This window comes from Triturus cristatus, chromosome 6, assembly GCF_964204655.1.
Source record: "Triturus cristatus chromosome 6, aTriCri1.1, whole genome shotgun sequence".
Lineage (NCBI taxonomy): Eukaryota > Metazoa > Chordata > Amphibia > Caudata > Salamandridae > Triturus > Triturus cristatus.
The window spans coordinates 381,458,171-381,478,385 of NC_140589.1; positions in this window are offsets into that span (position 1 = coordinate 381,458,171).

The following is a 20,215-nucleotide window of genomic DNA, read 5'->3' on the forward strand; positions in this document are numbered from 1 at the left end:
AAATCTTCTGGTAAGATCACAAAGCAATTTATTAAAAATGTTTGTAGGACCAGACAGAATGTACAGAATGCTGAAACCTCTGAGAATGCTTCAACTAGAAAAAATATTCAAAATATTAGGAAAAGCAAAAAAGCAAATGGACAGTCAAAGGAGACGAATTGTGGTAAAAGAAGACAAAATCAGTATAAAGAAATACGCAGAAAATTATTTTACAAGAGAGTAGTACATAATTTGCTGAAAGATGTGAAGAAATATAAAAAGAGAGCTCTATTTTATAAAAAGAAGAAGCATATTGAAACCATTGTTGAAAAGGCTTTTGAAGTAAAAAGGAATCTATTTATTTTAGTATTAAACAGAATTTGATCACTAGATAAACCAATCCATTTAATGAAGGCCAAAAGTAAGAGGAAAAGAGTAATTAACAGAACACATTTTTGTGATTTTTTTTGGGTAAATGGAAACACAGTTCAAGTTCAGAGCCTTTCTTTAATGAAGAGAGTAATTTACAGAGCAATAATTTATTGCATGCAGTTGACACCAGTGGTCGAGGTTATGAGGTTAGAAATGGTTGTCCAATTGACAAAGAGAAAATGGTTCAAAGAAATGCAGAAAAAGTGATAGCTGATGAAGTTCTAGGGAGACGTCCTAAAGACCCTGTGTACACTTGGGATTGCAGTAGTATTTGTAGTGTACAACAAGAATCTATTGATAAAGTATGCAGTTTCTTACGAGCATAGAGTAAAAAAAGTGTTAAACAAACGATTAAGGTGTTGCAAGGACCAGACCCTTGCAGAGTGAGAAAAAAAACTGGTTTACAAGGGCATTCTCTGGCTTGTCTTTCTAGGAAAGTTTGTAAAAGTGTTTTTCACCATTTCAGGATGTTGGCAGAACATCATACTCAAATGCGGAAGTTAGTGAGAAGATTGTATTATGCAAAAAGTCCAGCACTAAAGTTAAATGAGTTGAACAGTGCTCTTTTGCGTGAGTCAGTATCAGATATGAAGAAGGTTTGTGATGATATTGAGTTTTGTTAATTTGGTCCTCAGCAAGAGAGTGCAGAAACTGATACATTAATAGAAAAAAATGTTGAAGACAAGTAGAACCCATGGTTACAAAAGATTTTGAAGATGAAATCACAAAGTTTAAGGTGATTTCAGGTGAAAGACCAAATGTTTCTTGTATTTGTTGTCGGCGAACTCACTATAAAAATCAGACTTGGAGTGACAATTTGTTTTTAAAAAGTGAAACAGAAGATAATGATACGTGGAAGGAATTTGCAACTTATTTGTTGGTAGAGGATTGTTTTGATTTGGGATCTGAGCAGCATATTTGTAAATATTGTTATAACATATTAGATGAGAATAAAATGCCTGCTAGAGCTGTAAATAATTATCTAGAGTTGGTTGCTATTCCTCCAGAGCTGATAGATTTAAATACCTATGAGTCTATTTTCATTCAATGTGTGCACCCGTTTTAGGCTATTGTTCGCATGGAGCCTAAAACAGGTACATTGCCTCCATCAGACTTACAAAGAGGATTGAAAGGAAGAGTTGTGTATTTACTGTTAGATTTAAAGAAAAACATTGAAACTACTGGTGTAGACCGTGCAGAAAATGAACCACTAGTTGTTCTAGTTAATGGTGTTCCTATAATGAGTACTATAGAAATGTGTTTGTAGGAGAAGAAGAAATAGATTTAACAGAAGATACTGAAACATTAAGTGGACAAATTGAAAAAGTGGACATGTCCAGATGTGAAGAAATCTATGAACATTACAGTGTACATCCACTTCATTCCAAAGAAGTGATGGGGAATACGATTAAGTTGTTCCAAATAAAAAAAGCAAAAGGAAGTCCCATGAGTGTATGGGAAGAGAGCTTGGAAGCTCGTTGTTTCCCGCAGTTGTTTCCAACAGGAAAAGGAGGACGATATGATGAACGTCCTGTGCAGATTCCTGCATCTGAATATCGGACAACAAGATTAAATGCAGAAGATCCAAGATTTCGACAATGTATCCCTTATATGTTTCATCTTCTGTTTGAAAGTGACTTGTCTGGACTTTCATATGCAGTAAATCACATTTTAAAAACTGGAATGCATCTGCAAAATGAAACTGCAGAGGATTTTATGGATAAAGTGCACAGAGAGATGATCATTTAGAATCTCAGTCGATTAATCTGATGGCATGTCAGCATGGGACTAATGAATATTGTTACCGTCGTCATGGAGAACTGAAATGTATGCAATGGAATGTAGGAACTCCTACATTGTTCGTTACACTAAGCTGTGCTGAGTATGCTTGGTATGATTTACTTGAATTTCTTCGAGAGGCAAATTCCAATATAAAAAATATTGAATACAAGACACCTAGAGAATTGTACTCTTTGGATCCTGTTAATGTATGCAGATATTTCAATCATAGATTTGAATAAAAAGAATCCTCCTCTTGGAGAAGTTGTGGATTTCTTTTGGAGAAAGGAGTATCAAGCAAGAGGTGCTCCTCATATACATGTGTTGTTATGGATCAAGGACGCCCCCAAATTTGGAACAGATTCAGATGATACTGTTTTGTCTTTCATTGAAGAATATGCCACATGTGCTGTGCCCAATAGCAAAGAAGATAAAAACTTAAAACAACAAGTCTTACGATTCCAAAGCAATAGATATGGAAAATACTGTAGACGAAAGTACAATTCTAAGGATAAGTTCTATACCAAATATCGTTTTGCATTTCCACGTCCTGTATTATCCAAAGGAAGAGTGAACAGTTTTATGTCAGCTATGCGACATACCATCACAAGAAAGTCTCTGAAAGATACCTACAACTTAAGAAGAAGCGAAGAGTCAAAATACCTAAATGACTACAATCCAGTTATTTTATCCATGTGGAACGCTAACATGGATATTCAGTATGTTGCGGGCAATTCCATTGCTGTTGCTCGATATGTAACGTCCTACATTACTAAATCAGAAAAGACGGAATTGAAAGAAATGTGTTAAGAGATTTCTCACGAGAAGACACTAAGTAAGAAATTATACAGTTTCAGTTTGAAGATGTTATCGCATCGAGGAATTGGAGCATATGAATGCTCAGATTGGTTATCATCTGCAAGTCATTTGAATCATTTGGGTGAGTCTAGGTCTTGCAGCAATGCGAAATTGGGTACTGAAATCTGTTCGAGAAATTGAATATTTAGCAGAAAAAGAACCAGAAAGTACAGATATTTTGAAAACGAATATGTTGGACACATATTACCCAAACAGAAGTCATCATCTTGAGAACATGTGTCTCTATGAAGTGCTGCAAAACTACACTTTTAAACAGAATACTACATCAATGATGGAAAATATGAAGTCATTGGTTACGAAGGATGTTTGGTGAAACAAAGGAACGGAAATTTGATTAATCACAGGAAGCTGAATTGCGACACTGCTGATAAAAGGGAATTTTACTATTTAGCCCTTTTGCAACTGTTCAAACCGTGGCGTTCAGAACTGAAATTACTTGGAGATTTTCAGAGCTATGAAGATTCATTTAATGCTTGTAAAGATAGCATACAATGCAGTTCTTTTGCAAATTATGTGAACATGTTGAATGATGAAATTGATCAAGAAGCTACAATTGCAGCTGAGAGTGATAGAGGCAGTTCTCAAGACAGTCAAAGTTCTGCTGCACTGAATCAAGATTAGGCCTGGGCAAAAATTTCGTTCCGTTCGCGGAAATTGCGATAATTTGACATTTTTGCGTTCCGCGGAGAGCGCGAAGATGTCAAAAATTCCGGTTTCCGCAGCTTGGCGATAATTTGTTTCTTGCTCGCGCTGTAAAATGATACATTCTCGCGCGCGCGCGATCGCCTTACCTGATTCCCTGCGTTCGCCGACAAGTTTTCTTGATCCGGTCGCGTTCTCCATGAGATGTTGTATTGTTTTTAGCCATTTGCGCTGTCTCGCGACAGTTCGCGCCCGCAGTGACGTCATGCGTCGCGCGATCACGTCTTTCTTCTCGCGATCATGCACCGCGAGAACAACTCAAAACAAGATGGCCGCGCCCGCAAGCAGCCACATGGGTAAGTTGGCGACCCGCAACCATGCAGAAAATCGCGCGAACATGCCGGAAAAAAACTTCCGCATCTTCGCGATATTTCTGCTTGTTTGCGATAATTTTAAACATTCTCGCGATAATTTGCGAAGGTTAATTCCGCAAATTCCGCCCACCCCTAATCAAGATCCACTAGGACAACCAATTGTTGAAAATGAAGCAGCGACTGCCATGAATGAGATGGAAACAGCAATGCATCAAGCTCAAGAAGATGTAATGCAGTTAGGAAACTTGGAAGAACAACTAAGGGGTCGATTCCGATCCTGCAAAAAGGCTGTACGAATCGTTGTACGGAGCGTTTTGTCCATACGACTCGTACCCAGTAAACTTTTCTTACAACCTAGGAAGTATGATTCGTACAGAAAGCCTTTTTCTGTACGAATCGTACAAAAGACCGTACGGGTAAAAAAAACACAACGATTCTGATCCGGAACAGCTTGTACGCGACGTCCGGACGTATTTAAGCAGCAGTTTCCGGCCCAGCAAGTAAGATTCGTCCCTACGTCACTCCGTACGGCTCTTTTCTTATGGGAGCCAAACACAGCCAGAAAAGCTGAGTCCTACGCGAACCGCTACGCAACAGAGCCCCAGTATGCGACGTACACGCCATGAACCCCATCGTACGTGTCATCCCGGTCCTCTTAGCCTATGACCTGGTGCACCGGACCCGACGCACACGCTGCAGAAGGTGAGAAAAACACCCAGGGGCCAGGGTGGGGGTGAGGGGCAGGAAACATACCTCATACCCAAATCCAAACCTATAATATGGAGCCCATACATTACCACCAGGGTCTGGTCACTTGGGGGGGCGTGTCCAGCAACCCCTGTGTACTGCCACAACGGAAGTGGACATGTACGGTATGGCACCAGTAGAATAGTGATACGGACCGTACACACTCAATGAATGCGTGGGTACGGTGCGTTTCACACGTACCCCTACGGCACCAGTACAATAGTGATACGGACCATACACACGCAATGAATGCGTGGGTATGGTGCGTTTCACACATACCCCTATGGCACCAGTAGAAAAGTGATGCGGATCGTACACACGCTATGAATGCGTGGGTACGGTGCGTTTCACACGTACACCTACGGCACCAGTAGAATAGTGATACGGACCGTACACACGCAATGAATGCGTGGGTACGGTGCGTTTCACACGTACCCCTACGGCACCAGTACAATAGTGATACGGACCATACACACGCAATGAATGCGTGGGTACGGTGCGTTTCACACGTACCCCTACGGCACCAGTAGAACAGTGATATGGACCGTACACACGCAATGAATGCATGGGTACGGTGCGTTTCACACGTACCCCTAAGGCACCAGTACAATAGTGATATGATGCGTACACACTCAATGAATGCGGGGGTACGGTGCGTTTCACCCATACCCGTACAGCACCAGTACAATACTGATACGAGCCATACACACGCAATCAATGCGGGGGTACGGTGCGTTTCACATGTACCCGTAGGGCACCAGTACATTTGGGATACGAGGCGTACACACGCCACGAATGTGGGGTTACAGTCTGGCCCTGCATGTGACCTTCATATTGGTGTGTGTGTAGGTCCAGGCCAGCAGTGTACTGCTCCAAGGGGGTGGGTGGGTGGGGGCAGAGGATTCCCAGCAGTGGCCAGCCATATGAGGGTGGCTGCTGATCAATACCAGCAGTGTCCAGACATGTAGGGGTGGCTGTAGAGGACTCCCAGCAGTGGTCAGCCATATAGGGATGGCTGTAGATGAATACCAGCAGTGGACAAACATATAGGGTTGGGTGCAGATGAATACCAGCAGTGTCCAGACATATGGGAGTGGGTGCACAGGACTCCCAGCAGTGGACAGAGACATGGGGTTGGGTGCATACGACTACCAGAAGTGGCCTGCAATATGAGGGGTGGGTGCAGAGGACTCCCAGCAGTGGACAGAGAAATGGGTGTGGGTGCAGAGGACTAGCAGCATTGGCCTGCAATATGAGGGGTGGGTGCAGAGGACTCCCAGCAGTGGACAGAGACATGGGGGTGGGTGTATATGACTACCAGCAGTGGTCTGCAATATGAGGGGTGGGTGCAGAGGACTCCCAGCAGTGGCCTGCAATATGAGGAGTGGGTGCAGAGGACTCCCAGCAGTGGACAGAGACATGGGTGTGGGTGCAGAGGACTACCAGCAGTGGACAGAGACATGGGGGTGGGTGCATATGACTACCAGCAGTGGCCTTCAATATGAGGGGTGGTGTAGAGGACCCCCAGCAGTGGACAGAGACATGGGGGTGGGTGCATATGACTGCCAGCAGTGGCCTGCAATACAAGGAGTGGGTGCAGAGGACTCACAGCAGTGGACAGAGACATGGGTGTGGGTGCATATGACTACCAGCAGTGGCCTGCAATATGAGGGGTGGTTGCAGAGTACTCCCAGCAGTGGACAGAGACATGGGAGTGGGTGCATATGACTACCAGCAGTGGCCTGCAATATGAGGGGTGGGTGCAGAGGACTCCCAGCAGTGGACAGAGACATGGGGGTGGGTGCATATGACTACCAGCAGTGGCCTGCAATATGAGGGGTGGGTGCAGAGGACTCCCAGCAGTGGATAGAGACATGTGGGTGGGTGCATATGACTACCAGCAGTGGCCTTCAATATGAGGGGTGGGTGCAGAGGACTCCCAGCAGTGGACAGAGACATGGGGTGGGTGCATATGACTACCAGCAGTGGCCTGCAATATGAGGTGTGGGTACAGAGGACTCCCAGCAGTGGACAGAGACATGGGTGTGGGTGCAGAGGACTACCAGCAGTGGCCTGCAATATAAGGGGCGGGTGCAGAGGACTACCAGCAGTGGCCTGCAATATGAGGGGCGGGTGCAGAGGACTCCCAGCAGTGGACAGAGACATGGGGGTGGGTGCAGAGGACTCCCAGCAGTGGACAGAGACATGGGGGTGGGTGCATATGACTGCCAGCAGTGGCCTGCAATACGTGGGGTGGGTGCAGAGGACTCACAGCAGTGGACAGAGACATGGGTGTGGGTGCATATGACTACCAGCAGTGGCCTGCAATATGAGGGGTGGGTGCAGAGGACTCCCAGCAGTGGACAGAGACATGGGGTGGGTGCATATGACTACCAGCAGTGGCCTGCAATATGAGGGGTGGGTGCAGAGGACTCCCAGCAGTGGACAGAGACATGGGGGTGGGTGCATATATCTACCAGCAGTGGCCTGCAATATGAGGGGTGGGTGCAGAGGACTCCCAGCAGTGGACAGAGACATGGGGGTGGGTGCATATGACTACCAGCAGTGGCCTTCAACATGAGGGGTGGGTGCAGAGGACTCCCAGCAGTGGACAGAGACATGGGGGTGGGTGCATATGACTACCAGCAGTGGCCTGCAATATGAAGGGTGGGTGCAGAGGACTCCCAGCAGTGGACAGAGAAATGGGTGTGGGTGCAGAGGACTACCAGCAGTGGCCTGCAATATGAGGGGCGGGTGCAGAGGACTCCCAGCAGTGGACAGAGACATGGGGGTGGGTGCAGAGGACTCCCAGCAGTGGACAGAGACATGGGGGTGGGTGCATGTGACTACCAGCAGTGGCCTGCAATATGAGGGGTGGGTGCAGAGGACTCCCAGCAGTGGACAGAGACATGGGGGTGGGTGCATATGACTATCAGCAGTAGCCTGCAATATGAGGGTTGGGTGCAGAGGACTCCCAGCAGTGGACAGAGACATGGGGGTGGGTGCAGAGGACTTCCAGCAGTGGACAGAGATATGGGGGTGGGTGCAGATGACTACCAGCAGTGTCCTGCAATATGAGGGGTGTGTGCAGATGAATACCAGCAGTGTCCAGACATATGGCGGTGGGTGCAGAGGACTACCAGCAGTGGACAGAGACATGGGGGTGGGTGCAGAGGACTCCCAGAAGTGGACAGAGATATGGGGGGTGTACATCATTATCAGATGACCACACCTACATGGTGGTATGTACGCATCCCTAACTTTGGACTATGATGACAGTGCTATAACAACACATCACTGACAGCAGTGTCCCACTCCCAGGAGGATGGATGTCTTTCACCCACTGCATGACACACCACATGTGGGTGTGAGGACAAATAACACATGCATACCCACCCATGGCAGATGCAGCACAATACACACCCTGATATCATGCCACAAGACTGTATAGTCATGTAACTGCCTACAAAACCAAGATAGCCAAAGGGAACACACACTGTCACGCACATCCCAGGACTGTTAGGAATGTCCAGGTGCTGGTCCAGCCACCAAGATGTTGTCTCTTATGGAAGGAATAGGGTGGAATTCCCCTAGATACAATGCCCACAATTGGGAGTCAGGTGCCCAAATACCCTGCATAACAAGTACCATTTGTGTGGTAGGCTGTGATTACACACATGCATAGTGCTGAAAAGGGTGAAATTGTCCCTGAAGGCATTTCGACATACTCAAAACACAAGTACAGTGACGAGCAAGGATGGCGCAGACGATTCAGCTGGAGACATCGGTGAGCAGGGATGGCCATTGTTGAAGGGATCCGTCACCAACAAAGAAAATGTTGACACAGGTCAGCACAACAATTGTGCAACTGTTTGCAGGGAAGATGTCAGGTGCCACAGAGGAAGGAACACTCCTTGGGACAATGTCTCAAAACAAAATAAACACACACTACCAATGATTCTTTGCAGAGACATTGTGATGGCACACAGATGCCATGGTCCACCTCATGACCATCATACAAAAACATTTCTCAGAACCCTGACACATTACCAGAACACCAACTCCAGGAGCCTCATCACCAACATCAAGTACCTGAAATGCAATAGTGTTGAAAGTAAAAATAAAGGCTTTATTCAGCACAATTTATTTTTTCAAAAAATAGACTATTTACACAGGCCAATGACCAGTCCATACGTAAAGTCCAAGGGGGGGCGTAGGGGACCGCGTCTACCCCTAGCTTGCCTGCACAAATGAACCTCCAGGTTCGTCGGACGGGGGTGGGGCATCATCTGTGGCAGTACCAGGCACCGCAGGGACAGGAGGGGGAAAGGTAGGTGTGGTGGGTGCAGGGGTGGACGTCTCCACCACAGGGGGTGGGGCAGCTCCGAAGGTGGAGGCGAGCTCGGCGCTGCACACCGCTGCTAGTACGTCCATCTGAACCCCTGCACCTGAGGATTCCCCAGGGTCAAGGGAGAGTGTGGTGGGCGAGAGATGAGGTACAGCGCTCGGGGGAGGGGGTTGACGTGGTGGGGGACTCAACTCCCATGCCCGGGAACTTCCTCGCCCGCTTGTGGGGTGGTGGCTCAGCGGGGGCGAGGTCCAGCCCAGCCAGAAAGAGCTGCTTGGGTGAGCGTTTGGCAGGAGAGCCAAGGGTAGTGGTTTTGGAGGGACAGGGTTGTGAGGACTGCGGACTGTGACTGTGGCTGCGTGTATGTCATCTGTCCCCAGACCCTGTGGGTGTGCCTACATCCCCTGAGTGTGCGTGCCAGGAAGTGTGCGCTTCGCCTTACTTGGGGGTGTGCTGCCTGTGTCTGGTGGGGTGCGTGCTCGTGACTGTCTGGGTGTGCGTTGGACAGGTATGGGAGAGGGAAGAGTGGATAGGTCCGGGGCAGGGGGTGGGACGGAGCACTGCAGGAGAGTAACTGCTGCCATCAGGGAATAGTTCATGGACCGCAGAATCTTGCGTTGGTCACACATCGTTGCTCACATGCCCTCCATGAACGACATCATCTGTGTGAGCAGTTTAGTGTGGCCATGGAGAACATTCAGCACCGATGCCTGCCCAACCTGAAACTGCTGCAGTATGTCCACAGACTCTTCACTGTGGGCAGCAGGGGTAACAGGGGCAGGGGGTGCGGTGCCTGGGCCGAAGGATACATGGTGGGAGACATGGTGGGCCTCTGCACGGACAGAAGGGACGGGAGCAACTGGGAGGGTGGAGATGGTAACGGAGGAGGCGGGGACAGATGTGGGGATGCTGCCAGGTGGTGTAGCAGCTCCGGCACCTCGAGGAAGTCAGCGTCGGACCCGTCGGTGTCGTAGGTGGTATCGCCTCCAGACAGGTCCTCGGACTGACTCCCCTCGCCCTCCGTGACACTGGCTCCCTCGGACTCGCCAGCAATGGTGGCACTGTCACTGGGTCCCTCCTCCAGGTCCGTGCAGGTGTCTCCTTCTGTTTCGGATGATGATGCTGTGGGCAAGGAGAAGAAACCGAAATGCATCAGTCACCTGTATACATCTGACACATGAACACAAAAACAATAGGTCACAGTGCATATCAGGCAATGCATCATGAGTAACAGCTAGATTACTCAGCACATATGTAAGCCCTGTACTGCCCAGTTGGTAGACCCACTATGCCACTTGGACACAAGGAAAAAAAGAACACACCAGGCCACAACTTGAATTAGAAATACACTGAGAAGCTAGTTTCTGTGAACAGGTGAGCAAAGTAATACAATGAAGTCATGCCACCTCTTGTTTACCCTGAAAGAAACAGTAGTGGTGCACCCAAGGTAAACTAACACACCTCACTACTCAAGGTGTCACCACACTCAGAGACCTATAAGTACTTTGGAACACAAAACGAAGAAATGTTGTTACCTTGGGATTCACAATACTTTGCACAATCGACATGTATTGAATGTGGCAATTCGCCATATCGTGAAAATAACACTCATGTGCCTGCATGAAAGATGTCTCCCAAGGAAGTGCACACCAAACTACATTTACACTGTCATTGAAGAAGCTGGCACCTTTTTCAAAGAAGCCACTGTTAGAAATAAATGGTGTTGCAGAAAGTACATATACATGGGCCCACGGAGGTCTTGATGTCTTGACACACGTTAGTTTGTATCACCAACAACAAAGGGGTTTGACGCAATCAAGACCACTGTGGGAACATGTATACGGAGAATCTGCAACCCCATTTAATTCTAACAGTGGCTTCTTTGAAAAGGTGCCAGCGTGATCCATGAAAGTGGAAATGTCGTTTGGTGTGCACTTCCTTGGGAGACATCTTTCATGCAGGCACATTAGTGTTCTTAACACAAATCATCAAATTACCACATTTAAAACATGAAGAACTGTCTACAAGTGCTGTGAGTGCCAAGGTATTAACATTTTTGACTAACAGCTTGAATTATGTCAGTTGTCACATGCCCATCCGTTACCTGATGACACAGTTGGCTACACATATGACCCACTGCCTTTCATGTAGAGTGGCACACATGTCCAAACCCAGGACAATGCATAAGCTAATGGGTCTGCAATTGTGTTGTAACAAAACATAGCTGTACTGTGGAGACACCCTCATGGCAAGCCAGAATGTCCACACAGATGCCAGCACACAAAGACCAAACTGCGTTGCATCTGAACCACACACATGTGCCAAAAACTGTATGAGCAGTAATCATGTTTTTAAAAAATGACACAGGCTGCAAAGCACGAACATTAAGCACTGGCCACCATCACGGGGGCACTGCACGGTGATTCTTTGTACAGCCAATTCTCACACACAGGTCAGACCTGGCAAGGAGAAATCAGGGGTGCCCATGTCGGCCTCTCCCACACAACCCCCCCATACATGAGTCAATGTGATTGATACAGATCAAGAAGTGACACCTCTTAATCAGGGTTTCAAAAACTGTGCAGCAACAATTGCTAAATTGACACAACATCACCTCGTGGGGCTGGCAACACATATTTGTGACAAACAACCATCAACAGATTGTTGTGAATAGCCACACAGGCACTGCCCAGTGTGAGTATGCACAAGCCAAATGGTGTATCCCTGTCCAGTGGACACATGTAGCACACATTGGAAAAATACAAACTAGGCCAGGGAACAATGCCACAGAGGCAGACCTATGCTGAACCCACAGAGAATGTGCACAGTGTTGGATGACACACATGATTAGGAGGCCAGGGTGTCTCAGGGGATTGTAGTGGGCACACTGCTCCGTGTTCCTGGAATGAGCTGACTGTACCCTGAGCAACCGTCATGGCACTATGAATATCTCCCACTCATGCACATCATGTCTGAGGCCACAACATTTGTCATGCATGGTGCAAGGGTGTTCAGTTGAAACCTCACACTCCTATGTTGAGACTCATCATCAGTGCCAACAAATATGGACCCCCAACATAGTGAACAGGTCATGGCACAGGCAAGGTACCAACACATGTCACAGACCACCCTCCCACATGATGCGGAAAGCAATGTGCACTTTGATTTTATGGCACCCTAGATGACCATGTGCAAATGTGATTACACACAGACCAGGGGACACATGTCAAGGAGTGGAAGGGATGAAAAAGAGCACCAGGTGACATTGGGGAACAGAAAATGCACTGCCCATATAAACCCTGGGAGTGTATCCAGGCTACAGAGCGCTTCCAAAAGCTGGTGACACATAACACAACAAACAGCCATGTACCTACCCCCTCCTTGCTGCAGTCTCTCCCGTAACTGCTTATCGAGGTCAGGGAAGACCACCGCCAGGACACGGGTCATGTGGGTGGTCAGGCGTTGGCACCCGCCGTGGGGACGAGGAGGGTCCATCCCCAGCTGGACCCGGGCGATCCGCCGGGTCCAGCACCGGATATCCTGCCACCGTTTTCTGACCTGTGGTAGGCGCCGACTCCGATCCCCCGCCGATCTCATGGCCCTGACGATGTCCTGCCAGATCACCATCTTCTCGTAGGCAGTTACCTGTCAGGATGACAAAGTGAGACAACATCACTACACCTGCTCCATGTCCCAGAGACACACATTTGAACATCTTTGATATGTTGAACAGGGCATAGGATGCTGACAAGAATTGCATCATTCTCATTGAGAGATAGGCCTGTGTGCAAGCCCCAATGCACTACATGGCATTGAAAGTCAAGAGGTGGCATAAGGGGTGCAACACACTCACTGATCATGGCACACACTGTGCAGCACATGCAACAGCACGTGCCAAGCAGTCACATGTTCCACTCCACAGATGCACCCTCAGCAGACTAGACAGACACACCCAGGCACAGATCACTTGCCTGTCAGTGACAACAGCGGATACAACCCTCACTCTGCACATGTGCCACTTGCCTTTGGGGTGTCACAGGTGTTGTGCTAGCCCTGCAAGTCAGACACACAGCACGGCTTACTTGTCACATCAGATGGGTAGAGCTGTTGCCTCCTCCATGCAGCTGTGGTGCAACACTTCACATAGACACTCACCCACATGACAAGGAACATTCACACACATCAATGTCCATGAGGTCATACACATCATTTGGACACTCTCACCACAGGTCCACTCAACTCATACACATCTGTGGGTACAGTCACCTTTCACACCGGGGGGACCACTGAATCACCTCAGGACAATAGGAAAAAAAGCCACCAAGGATTTGCGAGGCTGAATGTGCCATGAACTATGCAGTGAATGTCACAGTAAGCACAATGCAAGTGAGGAGTGCAAACAGGAACTACCTCATGCTCTGCATGAGAGACATTAGCATGTCCCCCCCCCCCGGGACCCACTCTAAACAACATTGCATGTCTGTCACACCTGGACACAATGCCAGAAGTGACAGTCACACAACTGGTGCACAGTCAAAGGTAATGTTTTACACCGCTTATGGCAACATTACAACAGTGATACGATTCTAAGCTACACCATGGGTACAATGTGTGCACACGCAATGAATGCAGGTGTAGGCTTCGTTTCACATAGCATGTCTGTCCCACCTGGACACAATATTGACAGTCACACAACAGGTGCATAGGAAAAGGTAGTGGAGTCAGCATTCACCTGCTCCCCTGGTCTCCCATACAGTTTTGGGTACTGTGGGAGGAGGCAGTCCAGCAACGCCTCATTCTCCTCTAGGGTGAATGGCTGGGCCCTCTCCACAGTACGCGACATGGTCCAGAGGAAGCAGAGACAGCAGCAGTGCGGTAGACTCAAAAGTTGTGCTGGCAAGTGCCCTCTCATGGGTTCTGGCTGTCTTATATCTGTCTTGCTGAGGGGCATTCATTTAGAGGAGTACATAGTGATTGGTCAGACTCATTCGCATCATACTTTTACTCCAATCCCTTTAAACATACACCAATGACACGCATTCGCATTGTTCAAATTTTGAGCATCATGTCAAGTCAACAACCACTTTGCAACATTGTATTATTTGGCCAACTGACTGTTCCAGGACACCTGATGGACACATTGCAACTGAAAACTCTGTATCCATGACAAACAGCATGCATTTTGGACCTAATACTTGTCCCCTATGTAATTTTGAAATCCACACACATGTACGGTGTGTTTCACATGTACACCTACGGCACCAGTAGAACAGTGATACGGACAGTTTACACGCAATGAATGCGTGGGTACGGTGCGTTTCACACGTCCCCCTTCGGCACCAGTAGAACAGTGATACAGACCATACACACGCAATGAATGCGTGGGTACGGTGCATTTCACACATACCCCTACGGCACCAGTAGAACAGTGATACGGACCGTACACACGCAATGAATGCGTGGGTACGGTGCGTTTCACACGTACCCCTACAGCACCACAGTGATACGGACTGTACACACGCAATGAATGCGTGGGTACGGTGCGTTTCACACGTACCCGTACGGCACCAGTAGAACAGTGATACAGACCGTACACACGCAATGAATGCATGGGTATGGTGCATTTCACACATACCCCTACGGCACCAGGAACATTTGATTGAATCTTGTTGTGAAAACATGTTATACCTTTAAATTTGTATATTTAGCACGTGTGCTAGGGACTGTTTTCCAAGTTGTACTGGGCCAAGGCCCATAATTCTGGGAAGTAAGGTGGCACTTCTCACCTTGTAGCACCGTCAATCACTGAGTTCAGGACAAATAATTTATGTGGATTTCCCTGTGGCGCCTTTACCTAAAACCAAATACCACCATTTTCAACATTTCACCCTACGGCACCAGTACAATAGTGATACGATGCATACACACGCAATGAATGCGGGGGTACGGTGCGTTTAACACGTACCCCAACGGCACTAGTACAATAGTGATACGAGGCGTACACACGCAGGAATGGAGGGCTACGAGTCGCACAAGGATGTCCATCAAGTATTTGTCATTGCATACTTTCATGTGCAAGCCCTAGGTGTGTCAGCCAGTGATATTGCACAGGTCATCTCATCTAGTTGCACAATTGATGTGTGATGATCTGTGTACACATGCCATGTGTGATGGGGCACTATGTGGCACACATCACCTTGACACTTGCCACATGTGTGTCTGTAGTCCAACTGTGTCATGCACAGCAGCAGTGGGATGGCACAGTCATCAATACCCGCACCTGTCTCCTGATGCCAGGGACAGGGACACTCTATCAACTGACATGTCACGATCAGCGTGCCCCTATGTGACTTTGTCAGGTGTGTGTCATGTGTTCCCATGAGCTTGCTGTTAGTGTTCCGTCACCTGCATCTGCTGTTGGTGCATCCAACATGGGTCTGTGTGGAGATGGGCATGGCACACATCTACGCACACCATGCCACTTGTGGATTCCCACGGCTGTAGGGTGTGCATCGGACATCATATTTTCCCAGGCATACATGTCTGCGTCGTCTCAATGGCTGTGTTTTTTTGTTGTCACGTGTACCCCTTCATCGCAATGTGTTTCATATGTACATTTGACATTCCATGTGACCTGTGCGTGTGCCTTGCAGTCAACTGTCTGGATGAGATGACATCCTTCCAATGCAGCTATGTGGATGTGTGTCACTCCGGTGATATCTCTGGCTGTTCACTCAGACTTGCCCCCAGCTCATTTCAGGGCATGTCATGTAGACTTGACAATCAACAGGTGTATCTGGTTTTTCGTAGGAGTGCCAGCAAGCTGGCATAGTTGTCCTGGATGTCTTGCACACACCAGACTGACCTGACCTCAGGACACCCCTGCGCCGCACGGCAACCAGCTGTAGCGTGTGCGTTCCCCCACTGCTGTCCTCAGCCTCGCTGAGCCCGCCCCGTCGACCCCGCCCCCGCCGTAATATCTTGCGTGTGATTTACTCTTGTGCTGCTTTTTTTCCGTTTTTGCCATTCTGTACTGTCCCCCATATTGACTGCCTGTTTCCCATAGTGTGTGCCTTATCGTTGTTCTGTGCTGTTCTCTGTGCCCCTGTGCCCCCCGCCCTGCTCCCCGCTTCCCGCCGCCTGCGTGCGGCCATGCCCCCTTTACCTTCTGAGCCCTCCCCGCTCCCGCCTCCCAGCTGCTCCTCCCTCCCTCCTACTTGGCCATAAATGGTGACCGTGCAGCGCAGGTGAGTGTGACCTGACCTCAGGACACCCCCGCGCCGCACGGCCACCAGCTGTAGCGTGTGCATTCCCCCGCTGCTGTCCTCAGCCTCGCTGAGCCCGCCCCGTCGACCCCGCCCCCCGCCGTAATATCTTGCGTGTGATTTACTCTTGTGCTGCTTTTTTCCGTTTTTGCCATTCTGTACTGTCCCCCATATTGACTGCCTGTTTCCCATAGTGTGTGCCTTATCGTTGTTCTGTGCCGTTCTCTGTGCCCATGTGCCCCCCGCCCGCTCCCCGCTTCCTGCCGCATGCGTGCGGCCACGCCCCCTTTACCTTCTGTGCCCTCCCCGCTCCCGCCTCCCAGCTGCTCCTCCCTCCCTCCCACTTGGCAATAAATGGTGACCGTGCAGCTCAGGTGAGTGTGATCTGACCTCAGGACACCCCCGCGCCACACGGCCACCAGCTGTAGCGTGTGCGTTCCCCCGCTGCTGTCCTCAGCGTCGCTGAGCCCGCCCCGTCGACTCCGCCCTGCCGTAATATCTTGCGTGTGATTTACTCTTGTGCTGCTTTTTTCCGTTTTTGCCATTCTGTACTGTCCCCCATATTGACTGCCTGTTTCCCATAGTGTGTGCCTTATCGTTGTTCTGTGCCGTTCTCTGTGCCCCTGTGCCCCCTGCCCCGCTCCCCGCTTCCCGCCGCCTGCGTGCGGCCATGCCCCCTTTACCTTCTGTGCCCTCCCCGCTCCTGCCTCCCAGCTGCTCCTCCCTCCCTCCCACTTCGCCACAAATGGCGACCGTGCATACGCGCAGCGGTGACGCGCAGCGGGCGCGCCGATTGTGCGCCGAAGGCGCGCCAAAGGTAAGCCCGTCTGCGCCCGTCCGCGCCTGGACCGCGCCCAGTGCCAGGACCCCTGGCCCCCGCAGATGCCAGCCCCCCCGCCGGACCTACACCACCACCGAACTCAACGCACTCAACACCGGACGGATCCCGGGATGCTACCGAGCCACCCCGAGACGAACCCACGGACCCTTCAGCTGCCACTCCTGCAAGTTCACCTGCATCCGGACCTGCACCGCACCCGCCAAGCCGAGCACCAGCAGCAACCACCTGAAGTGCATCCTGCTCAACACCCGCTCCGTCCACAGACACGCCGTCGAACTCTGGAACCTCCTCGACACCACATCCCCAGACGTCGCATTCCTCACGGAAACCTGGATGAACGCCTCCTCTGCACCCGACATCACCATCGCCATCCCGGACGGATACAAGATCACCCGGAGGGACCGCGGCAACCAGACGGGAGGAGGCCTCGCCATCATCCACAGGAACACCATCCACATCACGACCAACTCCGACGATACCCTCACCACCGCCGAACACCTGCACTTCCAGATCCACACCGACCCCAAGACCACCCTCAGTGGCACCCTCATCTACAGACCCCCGGGACCACGCACACAATTCAGCGAAGACATCGCCGACTTCATCAGCCCGCACGCCCGCCCCTCCGCTGACTACAGTCCTCCTCGGGGACCTCAACTTCCACCTGGAGAACAACAACGACCGCAACACCGCCACCCTGCTGGACAACCTCGCCAACCTCGGTCTCAAGCAGCTGGTGACCACCCCCACCCACTACGCCGGACACACACTCGACCCCGTCTTCTCATCCAGCAAGGACATCGCCTTCAGCCACGCCACCGGACTCCACTGGACGGACCACAGCTGCATCCACTTCAGCTTCAGTAGAACAACGGTCCACCACCACCAGCAACAAGTCGCACGCAGAAGCTGGAACAAGATCACAGCCGACCAGCTCGCCGCATCCCTGAGCCAGCACCCCCCCACCAGCTCAGCGGACCCCAGCCAGGCCGCCGACAACCTCTCAAAAAATGGATCAGCAGCTGCGCAGACGACCTCGCCCCACTGAGGACACCGCCTAGCAGACCCGGCAGCAAGAAAGCACCCTGGTTCACCGACGAACTCAAGAGCTCCAAGAAGAACTGCAGAGCCCTCGAGAGAGCCTGGCGCAAAGACCCGACACCAGACAACATGACCACCCTCAAGCTCGCCACCCGAAAACACCATCAACTGATCCACGCCACCAAGAAAAATGCATTCAAGGAACGACTGGACAACAGCGCACACAACAGCAAGGAACTCTTCAACATAGTTAAAGAGCTCTCCAACCCCAACGCCGGAAACAACAACATCACCCCATCTCAAGACCTCTGCAACTCCCTCGCCTCCTACTTCCACAACAAGATCGCTGACATTCACAACAGCTTCAGCACTCAACCAACGCTCCCCACGACCGCACCGACGCCCCCCACCACCACACTCCGCACCTGGATCCCGATCAGCACCGAAGACACCATCCGCACGATGAACACCATCCACTCTGGATCTCCAACCGACCCCTGCCCTCACCACGTCTTCAACAAGGCCGACACTGTCCTCGCACCCCACCTGCGGGACATCATCAACACCTCCTTCGACACCACAACCTTCCCTGAGAGCTGGAAGCACGCCGAACTCAGCGCTCTGCTGAAGAAACCAACAGCGGACCCCACCGAACTCAAAAACTATCGCCCCATCTCGCTCCTCCCGTTTCCGGCCAAAGTCATCAAGAAGACCGTCAACAAGCAGCTGGCCGCCTTCCTCGAGACGAACGGATCCCTCGACCTCTCGCAGTCTGGCTTCCGGGCCAACCACAGCACCGAGACCGCCCTCATCGCGGCCACCGATGACATCAGAGCCCTGCTCGACAATGGAGAAACAGCGGCCCTCATCCTCCTGGACCTCTCCGCGGCATTCGACACTGTCTGCCACCGCACCCTAGTGCAGCGCCTCAGCAACGTCGGAATCCAGGAGAAGGCACTGGATTGGATCATCTCCTTCCTCGCCGGGAGGACACAGAGAGTCCGCCTACCCCCGTTCAGATCAGAAGCCACCGAAGTCATCTGCGGCGTTCCTCAGGGCTCCTCGCTCAGCCCCACCCTCTTCAATGTCTACATGAGCCCCCTCGCGGCCATCGCACGCCAACACAACCTCAACATCATCTCCTACGCCGACGACACTCAGCTGATCCTCTCCCTCACCAAGGACCCCGCCACCGCCAGAGCCAACCTACACGAAGGGATGACAGACGTAGCCGAGTGGATGACGACCAGCCGCTTGAAACTGAACTCAGACAAGACGGAAGTTCTCATCCTGGGCTCCTCACCCTCCGCCTGGGACGACTCCTGGTGGCCCCCCGCCCTGGGCAGCGCACCCAAACCAACAGACCACGCACGCAACCTGGGCTTCATCCTGGACTCCTCCCTCTCCATGACCAGACAAGTCAACGCCGTCTCCTCGTCTTGCTTCAATATCCTGTGCATGCTACGTAAGATTTTCCGGTGGATCCCCACCGAGACCAGGAAGAGGGTCACCCAGGCCCTCGTCACCAGCCGACTGGACTACGGCAACGCCCTCTACGCCGGAACCACCGCCAAGCTCCAGAAGAGACTCCAGCGGATCCAGAACGCCTCAGCAAGACTCATCCTCGACATCCCCCGACACAGCCATATCTCCAGACACTTGAGAGACCTGCACTGGCTCCCGGTCAACAAGAGAATCACCTTCCGTCTCCTCACCAACGCTCACAAAGCCCTACACAACCAAGGCCCAAGATACCTCAACAGCCGCCTCAACTTCTACACTCCCATCCGCCAGCTCCGGTCGACCAGCCACGCCCTCGCCACCGTCCCCCGCATCCGAAGAGCCACAACAGGAGGAAGGTCCTTCTCCTACCTGGCCACCAAGACTT